We start from the raw sequence: 13,216 nt of genomic DNA on the forward strand, positions 1-13,216 counted from the left end.
AATATTGTACCTTTTACTCTATAGTATTTATTTCAATGCTCTTGTTAAAAAAACAAACCAAGAAACAAAAACAAAAAAATAACCGTGTACTTTTTCCATGTATTTTTTCTGAATTTAGGGTGTGATTTTCAATGCATGTATTTGCTTCTTGGTTCATATGGTAGAGCAATGCAGTAACAACTGATCGTGTTAACAGACAGACAAACCAAATTATACCACAAGTATTTCTTGTAAGAAGTATACAATGTGTTTGCACTTTTGTCTAAAATACCTTAACAGTACATAAAGAATTGCATTGTAAGTTTGGGGAACCTGCATCATAAGACAGGCTGTACTATGTACTAAGTGTAACCCATAAATCTAAGAGCTTAAAAACGTATTTCACCATTCAGTATTTTATACACTCTATATAATGGCACAGGGCTGCACATGATAATTTTGATCAAATATTCTTAGTTCCTGTAGCCCCCCCCCCCCCTTCAAGTCCATTATGCGATGGTCAGATGGATGGGTTGGATTTCCTGTAAGCACTAAAACAGCTTTATCTCACACACTGCCAGCACCCCACATACACAGAAGCCTGGGTGTGAAAAAAGAAAACCCTTCAACATAATACAGCTTCCTGCTCCTGTTTCCAACAATCCTCATCCTCAGACACTGACTCACTTAGAGGATGGATTAAAGCAGCAGCCATGAGTTTCCAGTCAATAGTCCACATACTGTACCATCCAGGCACAGTAAAGGAAATACATTTTTCCATTGAAGCCCTCTTTTATCTGCAAAAAGAAACCCTTTCTCATTGTGCTTGTTAACCACAGAAGCCACAGTTAGCAGTGTCCTCCCATGAGGGCCCCTCTGAGCAGACAGCTATCACGAAACTCTGATTGGATTTGCTAATTCATGGGCTGATGCCATTTTTTTTGACACGTGCACATGCCGGGAAGTCACTTCAGGCTATTGTATCTTAAAATATCAGCCAACGCTGACCCAAATTATACTGCAAAATGAGTGGCACCGTGTCACCCGGCTGCCGGCGACAGATTTTAAGGACTCCGGCATCGAACTGAATGGCGAACATTGTGTTTCCAGACCAACACCTCTCCTCGGCTACATTTCACAGCCCAGTGCATGTGCAGGTGCAACCATTAGGATATTTATTAGAGCTGATGGCTCCTGAGCCCGTGTGCTTTCTTTCTTTATAACAACACAGACAAGCGCAGCAGTCAGAGTCAGGTCAGGCAGGGACTGCTGTACATGTACAGCATCAACACAGATGTCATAATGACATAATGGTGATCTTGATTGAGTCTACTGAGAAGGACAAAAAAAGAAAGTGTTTAATTTCACTATATAGTATTAGAAAACTGTCACTATTTATCTGGAGAGAGGAGGGTGTATAAGTGTGGGCGGGTACTGATCAATACCAGTGACTCAGTGATTACTTTGACAATTGACTTTTCTGCCAGTAGTCTGAGGCAAGAAAAGTGGTGCTTTTATCCAGATGTTGCAAGAATCTCACAGATGAACTATTTCTGCTAGAAGCTATGTACAACAAATACATCATAGGATTATGGATTATGTTTAATTTTTGCTTGAGTTTATGCAACAAGAGGTAATTTCTCTTTTTTTGTTAAATGTCTGAGAGTACAAATCTCTTTGAGTAAAGCTAACTAAGCTATTTGTAATAACACGGTCAAACAAAAGAGGATTAAGCAGAAATACTATTAAATGTTCATTGCATCAGCAGAAAATTATAAAATAATGTTCTTAAAACAGTCTATATTATTCAGAAGTGTGAATGCTTGAGTAATTTTGTTCTGATGTTGCATCTTGAAGATCTTCATATAACTCATAGCCAACTTCTACCAGCATTATTTGTCCAGGTTGGAAAATGATGTGTCTGGATGAAAATAACCTTCTAGCTTGTTGTCTGCTTAACGTGACTGAAAGGAAGTGCTGTTGGTGTTTGAATAAGGTTTTTTATGAGTTATTGATCCTAGAAGTTCAAATACAACAATTCGTCTTCCAGTTAACCCCTGAAAGCAAAGTAAAATACATCACATTTTAGTTACCTTGGGAGTCAGATGTTGGAACAAGGGAGCAACTCCAGGGTTAATGTGTTCCGATAGGAAAGTCGGAAAAGTGTGTGTTTGTGTTTTTGAATATTTTGAAAAATATCCTAGTCCTGCAAACATTGCAGTATTGGATAAGCATCAGCTGATGGTTTTTTCTTGACATCTAGTCAGTTCGAAGTATATCTTCAACGAGACCTAAAAGTCCGTCTTGAGAACGTTTGTGTTCAAGATTTATTTTATGTCTTTTTATGAATTAGAATAAAAAATAAACTAAATGTAAACAACTTCTCAATAGAGAAAACAGGATGAAAAAAACATTCTAACTTGAGATTAACTCAAACCCTATGACCTTTTGCTTCTAAATCCTGTGCTTATCCTACTGAGTTAATTCACAAAACTGTAAATAGCTTCATAGCATTAATTTGCTTATTTTTTAAAACAGTCTCCAGTAACACTAATTTGTTCACAATCATGTACCGGCAATATTAATTGTCACCGTGTCAAAAAAAGCAGAACAAAGATAAATTCATGTAATTCATTCTTTGAAATAATCTGAGTTGTATTATTTGCTTCTTAAGAGACGGTCTGACTTCTAGTCTATGTGAAAACATTGCCAGCATATGTCAGTTTCGACCAGGCAGATGACTTTGAGGTTTCAACCATATTTACCAGGAAGTGACCTAAGGTCACTACTCCATGTCCTTGGGAATAATTCTGGAGATGTTTTATTCTCATTGAGTGGTTGTTGCCAATATAGCCATTCTGAAATGGGGTTTGGGTTTGTGACAAGTTGTTTCTAGGGTTTGTAAAAGACTTCAAATGGAACTCAGATGGTCATAGTGGAGCGTCCAACTCTTAGAGGCCATCAAGGTTCAACCCATTGAGTTCTGTGTGTGTAACATTTGAAGGCAGAGACTTTCAGAGTAGAGCAGATGGTGGATGAATGCATGGAGGCCAAAGCTGACACAATGACATCAAGATAGGTGGGAAACAGTGCAATACAGTATCATTTCATATTGCATCAAGTCAACTTAAAAGAAAGAATATTTTCCTGGTTGTGTTATTTTTTGATATGCAAGGTCACAAACTTGCATTAATGAAGAAGAAGCTCACAGAAGAACAAGAAACGGGATAATGGCAAACAGCAGGAAAAAGCCAATCAGGGAGCTAATTAATTGAACTGACATGTTATTAAAAGTGCATAATAATGAAATGCCCACATACTGACACCCGATAAGTTCATAGATGCAAAATTCCTGATTTTTCTTCTTCAGTTACACAGATTGCAGATGATTGTCTTGAGCTATATATGCTTTGTATAAGCAATAGAACACCACTGTTGTTGTATCATACTGTGATTCCCATCCCTGTATATAACTGCTGCATTTGGCAGATGCTACTAAGATCCACAGGTTCTATTCCAGTTCACTGGTAGTGGAAAAAAGTCAGCACAAGAGGAACTACGCCCTGTAGTAATGGAGCACTTAAGAGATTTTCAAACAGAGGGGAAGAGATGGTGGACTAGTAATCACAGCCTGGTGTAGTGAAGCCAGTCTTCTTCTGTGTTATTTATAACTTAGCTGGAATGCTGCTTTGCCAGCTTACACAGTTTAGTGTCACCAGAATCCCTTCACACATTAATTGTAGCCTTTTGTCTACCTTACTACAGCTAGAGAGGGACATGGCATGTGTTTAAACAAAGTATTACTAAGTAGTAGGTACAGTGTGCTTGATGCTTCAGGGACAAAGGCATCTCTGTTGGGCTGGCTCTCTCATCTCATTATTTCAAAATATCTGCATAAGATCATTAAACCAAACACACCCCAATATATCAAAAGCTAGCAATGAACTGTACATTGAGTGCATGCATGAAGTATTTTGTTTTCACTGAGAGTAAATGGTAAATGGTCTGGTCCCTATATAGCACTTTTCTACTCTAACAGTGCACTCAAAGTGCTTTTCAATAGCACCATTTCTACTATAGTGTATCAGCTGCTATAGGTGTTAACAAGGGAGAATGACTCTTCTGGTACTGATACTTTACAAGGTCATAAAAAAAAACCAATAAAAAAACCAAAGCAATAATTGCTTGATTACTGACTAAAAACATAGTTATACAGTGTGGTCATGCAGAATATGGACTTATTGTGACTATATGCCTACTATGCAAGCTTAATATTGGTGAATATGTGCACCTTCATATTCAGTTTTTATGTATTTAAGTAGGCCATGACCTGGAGATGCTACAAATACATTAAACTTACTTCTAAATTTTCACATGATACGACCACTCCCACTGAATATTTTATAATACCACCACCTCTCTCTTTCACCTTTTCTAATCTCATGTTTACTCTGAGTACGTTTGAAATTACTTACTTTTAATTACTTGCTTAATCCGGTCCTGACTTTTTAAACCCTGACTAGCTGCTCTCACGGCAGGGGCACCGTTTAATCTCAGTGAGGAACTCTTAATAAACAGGGTTAGGGGATAGGGCTAGAACAATTAAAAAATAACAGATTAACCAATACATATTATAAAATAACTAGGGTTATAAAAGTTGCAAACCTACTTTTCACTATTAGGTTTTAACTGAGACCATGAAATTGTACCAATCGTAACTACTTGCTATGATAGCTTACACAAAAATATAAAATATACAAAAAGGCCATTCTCTAAAACCCCAAATTAAAAGAAAAACAGTGATGCAAAAGACTTGGATTAGTTGGGAAACAGCAGTTTAAAAATCAGGAATCATGCACAGACATAATGTGCAAAAAACCACCCTAAAATCTATCAAATTTGTTCCTACACATGTGAAAACATTTTGGTCTTGTCACTGATTTTCACAATAAAATGACAGACATCTACACTGTGTGACTGCTGATGTTTCCTTTTTTTTGTCTTATGATTTTTTGTAACATTAACTAATATTAACTAATATGTGTGTTTGCTAAATTATGACTATGAAACAAATGTTGTTATTTATGTACAAAACAGCTAGTAAACAGAAGCTGCATTTAAGTTGGGAGGAAATTGGCTTTATGAACCTGTATTTAGATTTAAGAAGCTTTATTACCCCTCACCAAATGCCTTTTTGCTGGAGGTTTCTTCCTGTTAAAATGGAGTTCTTCTTCACTACTGCCTCCAAGTGTTTGCGCAGGGGTTTTTGCTAATGTGATTGATGGGTTATTCTCTCCGTTATTGTGGGATCTTTACCTTACAATAAGAAACACAATGAGACCATTGTTGTTGTGAATTGAGGGAAACATGAGTGTCTGTAACACGCTGTGCGAAATCCAGTATTTTTCAAGGTATTTCATTATGCAGAAGGATCTTTACTGTACAATATACAGCACTCTTAAAATGTACACTGGTATGATTAGGATGAAATTGTTGCTGTTTCTTATCATCTGTGATTTGGTGTCGAATAATTAAGTCTGTGTTTTTTAAAAGAACTGTAAGAGTATTCTAAAAATAGTAAAAACAATTCACCTTTTAATGATAATGGCTGTTATAAAATTTTACCCTGAAGTCTTAAACCTTTAGTTGATTATGTCATGTGAGGAGGGACTTCTTACCTTTCGTTTCTGAGGAATGCTGTCATGCAGGGGTACAAGGTGAAAAAGCTAAAAGCTTTCCTTCTTAACAGTTTAGTTGCTAACATTAGCTCGCTAACCCAGCAAACTATTCTCCACAGAGCAGAGGAAGAGTAGCTGAACAGCCAGGGAGTCAGACAGCTGAGATCATACTTAAACTGATAATTAATTTGCTCCATGTCTCATTGCCACCCATTCCCAAGGGACCGTGCATCTGCGCTCGTTAAATGGGCTGTTCGTGGCTGTTAGCCAGTGTTGAAGCCAAAACATTACTGGTGGAGCTGTTTATTACTTTCAGCGTTTGACATTTGGTGAATGATATTCATCCAATGCGGGGACCGTTTGTGGTTTTAGCACAGGGACGCGTGCTCTGCAGGGAAATAGATAATGAGCGCTTTTGTCCAGACCATTGATCAACACTAAACAGCACAGCCCAGATAAATGTTGCTGTCTGTGTTGTGTGGAGCAAAAAGACAATTTTCTATCCTGCATTCATTTCAATAACAATTCCCCTTCACCAGCCCAGTGGAACAGCCCCGCAGGCATAATTGGGAAAATTTGTCTTAAAAGTTGAGGGTTTATTGAGACAAGCACTGCTTGCTACGCTGAAATGAGTCTTGGATCCTTCTCAGCTTGTTCTACAAGGAGCACAGATTTGAACATATCCCTGCCAGATTTCAGGCTTGTGACGTTCTTTCTCAAGCAAACACAAAAACAGACTGTTGTACAGTACAACGCAAACACACGACAAGTGCCTAAGGTTTGGAGAGATTGAGAATAAAGCTGTTTTTGCAGCTTGAGTGCGGGTCAAAAATCCAAATAGAGATCCAAAATTTTCGCACTGTTATAGAAAACTAGGACAACCTAAAGCATCTAAAGATCCCCGCTAAAAATAGGGTGAGGTTTAGGCCAAAGGTCAAAAAGCAATAGTGCCAGAGAGATCAGGTGAAAAAGGGTTCAGATCAGTCATGGAAGGTACAAGTTATAGTTTGAGGTGAAGGAGATGTCAAACGGTGTGAGCTAACAGAAAACTGGCATGAATGTTACAGGGTGACGGATGTGCAAATCTGGTTCAAAGAGAAGACTAATTGATCTTGTAACGGACTGGAAACTGACACATAGGCTACGTTCACACTGCAGGCGAAAGCGCATCAAATCCGACTTTTTTGACCCTGTGCGACCCATATCCCATCATGGTATGACAGTGTGAACGGCACAAATCCAATATTTTCAAATCCGTCCTGGGTCACTTTCGTATGTGGTACTGAATCCGATACATATCTGATGTTTTAGAAAGCGACTGCTGTTTGAATGGCCATGTCGCATTAAATCAGTCTTTTACGTCACTGACACAAGACAGATGCCAATTATCAGCGCCGGAGAAGACATCGCGAACGCTTCCTGGCCATCCAGTGTAGATGTCAGTGAAAATGTTGGGAAGACAACGTTGGAGAAATGTGAACATTTTATTTGTACTGTATAATCTGCAGATTCTGACAGAAATCTGCAATTATCCTTTGAAGCACCGCTCCTCTAAAACTGCAATAAGGATAATTATTAGGCCATATGTAAATAACAAAATAACTTTATCACTTAAAGCAAAATTGGGAAACGTAAAGTCCGAAACAAGTCTTTATATTAAGGGCCATCAGTCAAACAATACTGTTTGGTCTGGGTCTAAACAGAGCGCGTTGTGTGTGACGTCTTCTTTTGTGCATGCGGGCCACTTTGAGCGTTCACACTAGAGCGCGTTTGCTGTAACATTTTATTTGTAGTGTGAACAAGCAGACAAAAAAATCGGAATTGAGCATTAAGACCTGCAGTGTGAACGTAACGATAGACATCTTGAGATAGTCAGACTCATTAATGTTATTCAACTATTTAGTTTGGGGAAATAATTTCAGGACTGTGCAAAAATACTTGGGAATTCACAACATTTCAATGAGTATCATTATTTTTTTTAACTTAACGGAATTAAATAGGGGAAAAAATATGCATATTAGATACTGGCAATTGCATAATTTTCTCCTACATTTAAATCTGGATTCTAGAAAAAAATTCTTGACATTTGGTTATACTTAGTTTCAAAGTAGAATAATAGGGACAGTCCACAAATTACTTGTAGTTAGAAATTGGAAATTGTGACTTTAAAAAAAAAAGTAACTACCTAGCAAACATTGTTGAACCCTTTCCTGGGTTGAACAATGGATGATTGCAGTTGACATGTTTCCATGTAGATTAGAGGTCGGGTCAAACCATCTTTTAGAACATGAGGAATACGGATCTGATTATTGCAAAGAAGGACTTAATTTAATTTGACTTAATTTTGACAAAAACCTTTTTTAAGAAACCTCTACATTTAAATGCAATTTTAGTCTTGCATGGTGAACTTAATGCATTGGACTCTCACAGTTAACCCTCCCTGTCCATGATGTCAGCATCCTAGTCAGTTTAGTAAGTGATGAATTTTGAAGCATGAGATTGCGGATTGCGGAAGTCTATTTCTTCTCCTTCTATCAGGGAATTTTTAAAAAATATGTTTGCTTTGTTTTATTCATGAACATAATCTTTTGCTTTCTAGAAAGTCTAAGACTTTGATGTTGAAGATGTACCGCAAACTGATGTCATGGAAACTAACTTTACTGAACTTTAACTTTATACTGAATTTGAAACTATTTTTCTACAATGACTATAAGTCAAGAAAAGACCACCAGTCAATAGATATTCGACATCGCAATGTTGAATGACATTATGGGGTATTGTGTGTAGAATTTTGGAGTGAAAAATGAATTTAATCAATTCTGGGAAAAGACTGTAATGTGACAGCATGTGGAACAAGTGAATTCTCTGAGTTCTTTCTGTTTCTGATTTCTAAATTTAATATTTTAAACTTGGAAAGCTTGCTTCTCTAACTTCTAATAATGGTGACGCCATTTCATTCAAAGGATCCTAGAATAATGTATAATGCTTAAGATTTGACCCCCACAATCCAGGTAATGTGCACAATCCTTTAGTCGTTTTGGTTCGCTTTGAGTTCACTTGGAATTTTTGCTGTGTTAAAACAAACATGGGCAAAAGCTACAAGTTTACAAAGTCATCAACTGATTCGCACCAGAGTAAACGAACTATAGGTGTGAAAAATGCTCTTAATAATGCTGGACACTTGGAAAGTGAACCTGCTGTTTGTTGTTTGTAGTTTGCTGTGTACCTCGGTGATTCACCTGGCTCCTATGCATATCGCAACACTGGTTCTATTTGATGTGGGGTGGGTTTTATATTTCATCAGCCTCTGCCAGAGTCCAAGATGGTCTGTGCAGGGCTTTTAGCCTTGGGAATTTTACTGGACACAGCACACGGGCAATCAGCGCATCAGGAGATCTGAGAAATAAAAGCAAGAGGAGAGCTGGAAGAGCTAAAGATTTGTTGAGTGGCTGAGGGAAAGAGGAGAGCGGAGAAAGCAAAAGATCAAAGACGTGCAGAAAGCGGGGAGAGGAGGGGGTAGCTGTGGGAAATACCCCGCAAACTTGTGAGGCAGGAAATGTGAATATGGCATCTGGTTGGTCCAGAAATCCACCTGGTGGGGCAGGTTGACTCTACCAGTAGCTGCCACTCCGTCAGTGCGAGCTGCTACACTAGCAGATGCTGCAGAGTCTAAGAAAGGCGCACTAATTACCTCTGAGGTTTGTTTGCGGTGTGCCGAGGGCCTTCGGCTGATGAGAAACGCATACTAGGACAAGATCAGAGCAAGGCAAAACAGATTATGTGTGTGCCAAGGCAGAGGAAACTAGTTGTACACTTAAGAAGGACTTACTTGAAAATGTGTCATTTATTTGGTTTGCTGTCACAGAGAGAGGACTTTTTACTTTTCAGATATACGCAGGACTGTCAGATTAATGTGAGGTTTGGAGGTTGAAATATAACATAAACACTGTTATTAAGAAAGTTTATTTGCCAAATGAGAGTGCCATGTGTGGGAGTGTTTTTCATTTCCACGACCTTCTCTTGCAAGACCAACAGGACCAAGGACCAACAGGCGCAAATCTCTGTTGCAGTAAGAGCTATCAAGGTCTTTATATCCAAACCCATTACGTGTACCTTATGAAAGTCATCACAGGAAATTAAATTACAGCTCAATGAAGGTGCAGGTCCCTGCACACAGAAATGGTCAGAGTCTGCACTGTGAATGTAGTTTCAGTAACAGGCTGAACAACCTAGTCATCCGTACACCCACGCTTGCGTGTGGGTGTCGAAAAGTAGAAAAAAACCCTGTCATTATGGAGAGGTGAAAAGATCTCCAGCTCCATTGCTGTTTCTCCAAATGTTCCTGCTGCCTGCTCGGTTTGTTTTTTTTCTCATTTTTTTTAAAAACAGCAACAGCAACACAACAAGCCTTTTTGATTTGTTTGCCTTGACAAGCGCCTTCACATTTCACAGGTTTCTCTGGTTGTCAATTGTGGAGTTCCTGTTTGCTTAACGTTAATTACGTCACACAAACGGTCTAAGGTCTGATTGTTGTGCCAACTGCATCTATATACTGTCTTATTGCATAAAATACATCTTGGAGTCAGATGTTGCCAATGCATTAACTATGTCATCCTCATTATCTTATGTAGGTCTTGCTATGCAGCAACAGCGTATCTTTTCTCTGTGCTTCGAGTGTGGCTTAATATACCCCCATGTCTTTTATCCGGCATCCGGCTTCCTGCCTGATGGAATGTAATTGGCCTCGGGAGAGAGCACACTGTAGGATGAAGTGATGATCACTAAGATTTAGAATAAGCAGAGCGGGCATTTCCTGGTCTTATGTGTGATTTCAGGAGGGGTGGCTGTCCCTTCCGGAGAACATTGAGACTTGCATACACCTTTAAGACAGACACTTCAATGCACAGGCTTGGGGAATTCGAATCTGACAGGCGCCAGCTTCATTTCCTTTCTCTTTGCCAATCAAGCAGACATTATGTTGTAGCAAATAAGAAAGGGCAGGTAAACTATAAGCTGGATTTATGATGTTGATTATTGCAAAGGTCATCAGTCAAAAGCCTAAGTATGGTCACTGTAATTGATATAGCAAAGGCTATATAAGATTTAAAGCAGGCACGATAGAGTTTTGCTGATATGACTACACTTTGTTTTTTATTGAATTAAAAACTACGAACCAGACTGATGAAAAGTCACACTTGTCTTAAGCTCTGTTAGTCAAAACCATATATTCAACAGCATCATTTAATGCTAAGACCTTTATAGCCTATAAAGGTTCCTGCCCCCAGTCTAGCTCCAGTAAAACCCAGCATACCCTGCTTTCATCCAAAGTAAATAAAAGCCTGCTAACTCGCCTCTAGTAACAGTGGCAGTTGTGTTGATGATTAAGTTGTGAAAATATCTCTGAGTGGCTGTCTGGCAGCTACATGATTTGGCTAGCTGTCAGTGCCTCATGCTAATGCTAAACTTTTAATAGAAGACAAGCAGATAGCAAGAAGCAACAAAGTATTTCATTTTCATTTCAGAGTCTTATTAATTCACTTGATTGAAAATGGACTATTAACCTCCACTCACTTGCCACTAGTAATGGTTGGCTGTGCAGATCAGTTGTTTGCCAGTAGCACGGTTTGGCTAACTATCTGAGCCCAATGCTAATTCTAAATTGCTATTTTCAATAGGTATCACAGGAGATGATAGAATAGAGAGCTGCTGCATTGCTGCTTCACGTCTCACTAACTACAGTGACTCTTTTCTTTTTGGTTTTTCAAAAAAATTTTTTTTAATGGGTGTCAAATATGTGGTCCAGATAATATGTGGGGACTAGAAATAGTCCACTAAAATGTCTAGTTTGACCCACTTGACAATTGCAGTGAAGTCAGGTGGGCTATGTTGTTTCAGGTTTGTTAAAATTATTGCTATGGCCCAGGTGAATAGTTTTAAAGTGTTTTTTTTTAAAAACATCTAGAGTTTTTCTGTTTTATAGTTTATTATGTGATTGTTTTACTGGTTTGGCCCATTTGAAGGTGTGGCCCATATGATGAAATGTGTTTCACCGTGACTGACAGTTTAACTACAAGTTAACATGGTGAACTCCCCGCACTCGCTTGCTTATTAGTCTGTTACTAATTAGGACTACTTATTGTTTCGCAATGTAACAATATTACGGTTCCAGTAATATTACAATACTAAAGTTCATGAATGGTAGTGTTTGTTGATAACTTAGCATTGTACCTCCTTGTCTAACTATATTTGAATATCAGTTCTCAGAAACTAAGATACCAGCAGTCAAAATGCAAACTTCAAGCCTTCACAGTGTCTCATGCTAATGCTGTCTGAGCTCATCCAGTTATCAGTTGTCTATTTTGTTTTTTATTAGCTCACCATTGATTAACACAGCTTGCTATTTGTTAGCCAGAATTATTTACAATTTTATCTCTTTAGTTTTGTATGATTCGATTGCATGACTTGGAAAGTTGTGTTTTTAATAGCTTGGTTTTTTAAGCTTGTTAATGAAGGCATGAATAAAGCCTAATTTCTAAAATGCCATTCTAAAGGGAAGAAGTCCATTGTGGGACTCAGTGAAGGGGATGTGACAGTCAATCAGAAGCTTTATGGACAAATATAGTATGTGCGGGAGGTCAGTGAAGAAGAAGATGTTCCCTTTGACTGGAGCCTAATGATTTATGGTTGGGCTGATCAATGTAGTGGTTGGAAAATACTAGACTTTAACAGATACATGGGTGCTAGCATAATTGTCTTCCAATTAATGTTTTTAATGAAATAAAGTGTTACAAAAATAGAGAATAAAGTTTTATTTAATTCTTGGTTTTGATATATTACAAATAATGCCAGTCCTGGTTGAGGTGCATGTAGAATTTTATTATTTAGAGATCTGCTGGTGCTCTAATTTTGAAAGTTCAGATACTGCCAGATGGGTAGCCTTGGCCCTGTCGTGTGTTGTGTCTCCCCTTCTAGTCATTGACGGCCCTCTGTGGTGATCAATGATCTACTAGCTAATTTTTCAGAATCTTGTGGTTGGACAGTCCAAGTGCAGAGTCGTGGACTGCAACTTGCTGGATGTGCTCTGGAGATCGTCTGCGAGCTGATATCTGGTGGAAAACAGGTTCAGGTCCTACTACACAGAGCCCAGGTGACTACACACACAGAGAAAATGCAAAATACAAGAAAATGTAAAAGTTTGCACATTTGCAGCACTGTGATGCCTCTTAAGCTACAAAAAGAAGAAAGTTTCTCAAATCATTCCTTCATGTGTCCTTTTGTCTCTTTCTTTTTATGCATAGATTATTTAGACTGAACCAGGAGATAACAAGCTAATGTTTATATCCTGTCTATTCAGGCCTAACATGTAATACCTAATCTCTGGCAGATAATAACTGGTTTTGCCCTTGAGTGCTGCCTTCTTTAACCACATCTGTTATTTAAGCATACAGCAAACTTGTAGGACCCTGTTTAGTAAAACAAAAACTAAATCAGCTAATGAGCTAAGCTAATAAGCTAAATTACGATGCTGGGAAGGGCAAAAATGGATCAAATAGTGTTTA

General features: G+C 38.3%; 1 protein-coding gene across 3 annotated transcripts in view; it reads left to right on the forward strand.

Moving 5' to 3' along the window:
• The window catches only part of LOC102783988 (gamma-aminobutyric acid receptor subunit beta-3-like), an 89,034-nt gene that overhangs the window by 34,828 nt on the left and 40,990 nt on the right, over nucleotides 1–13,216 (forward strand). The gene's annotated exons all lie outside the window — the stretch shown is intronic.

This window comes from Neolamprologus brichardi, chromosome 23 (genome assembly GCF_056152115.1).
Source record: "Neolamprologus brichardi isolate AB-2024 chromosome 23, ASM5615211v1, whole genome shotgun sequence".
Taxonomy (NCBI): domain Eukaryota; kingdom Metazoa; phylum Chordata; class Actinopteri; order Cichliformes; family Cichlidae; genus Neolamprologus; species Neolamprologus brichardi.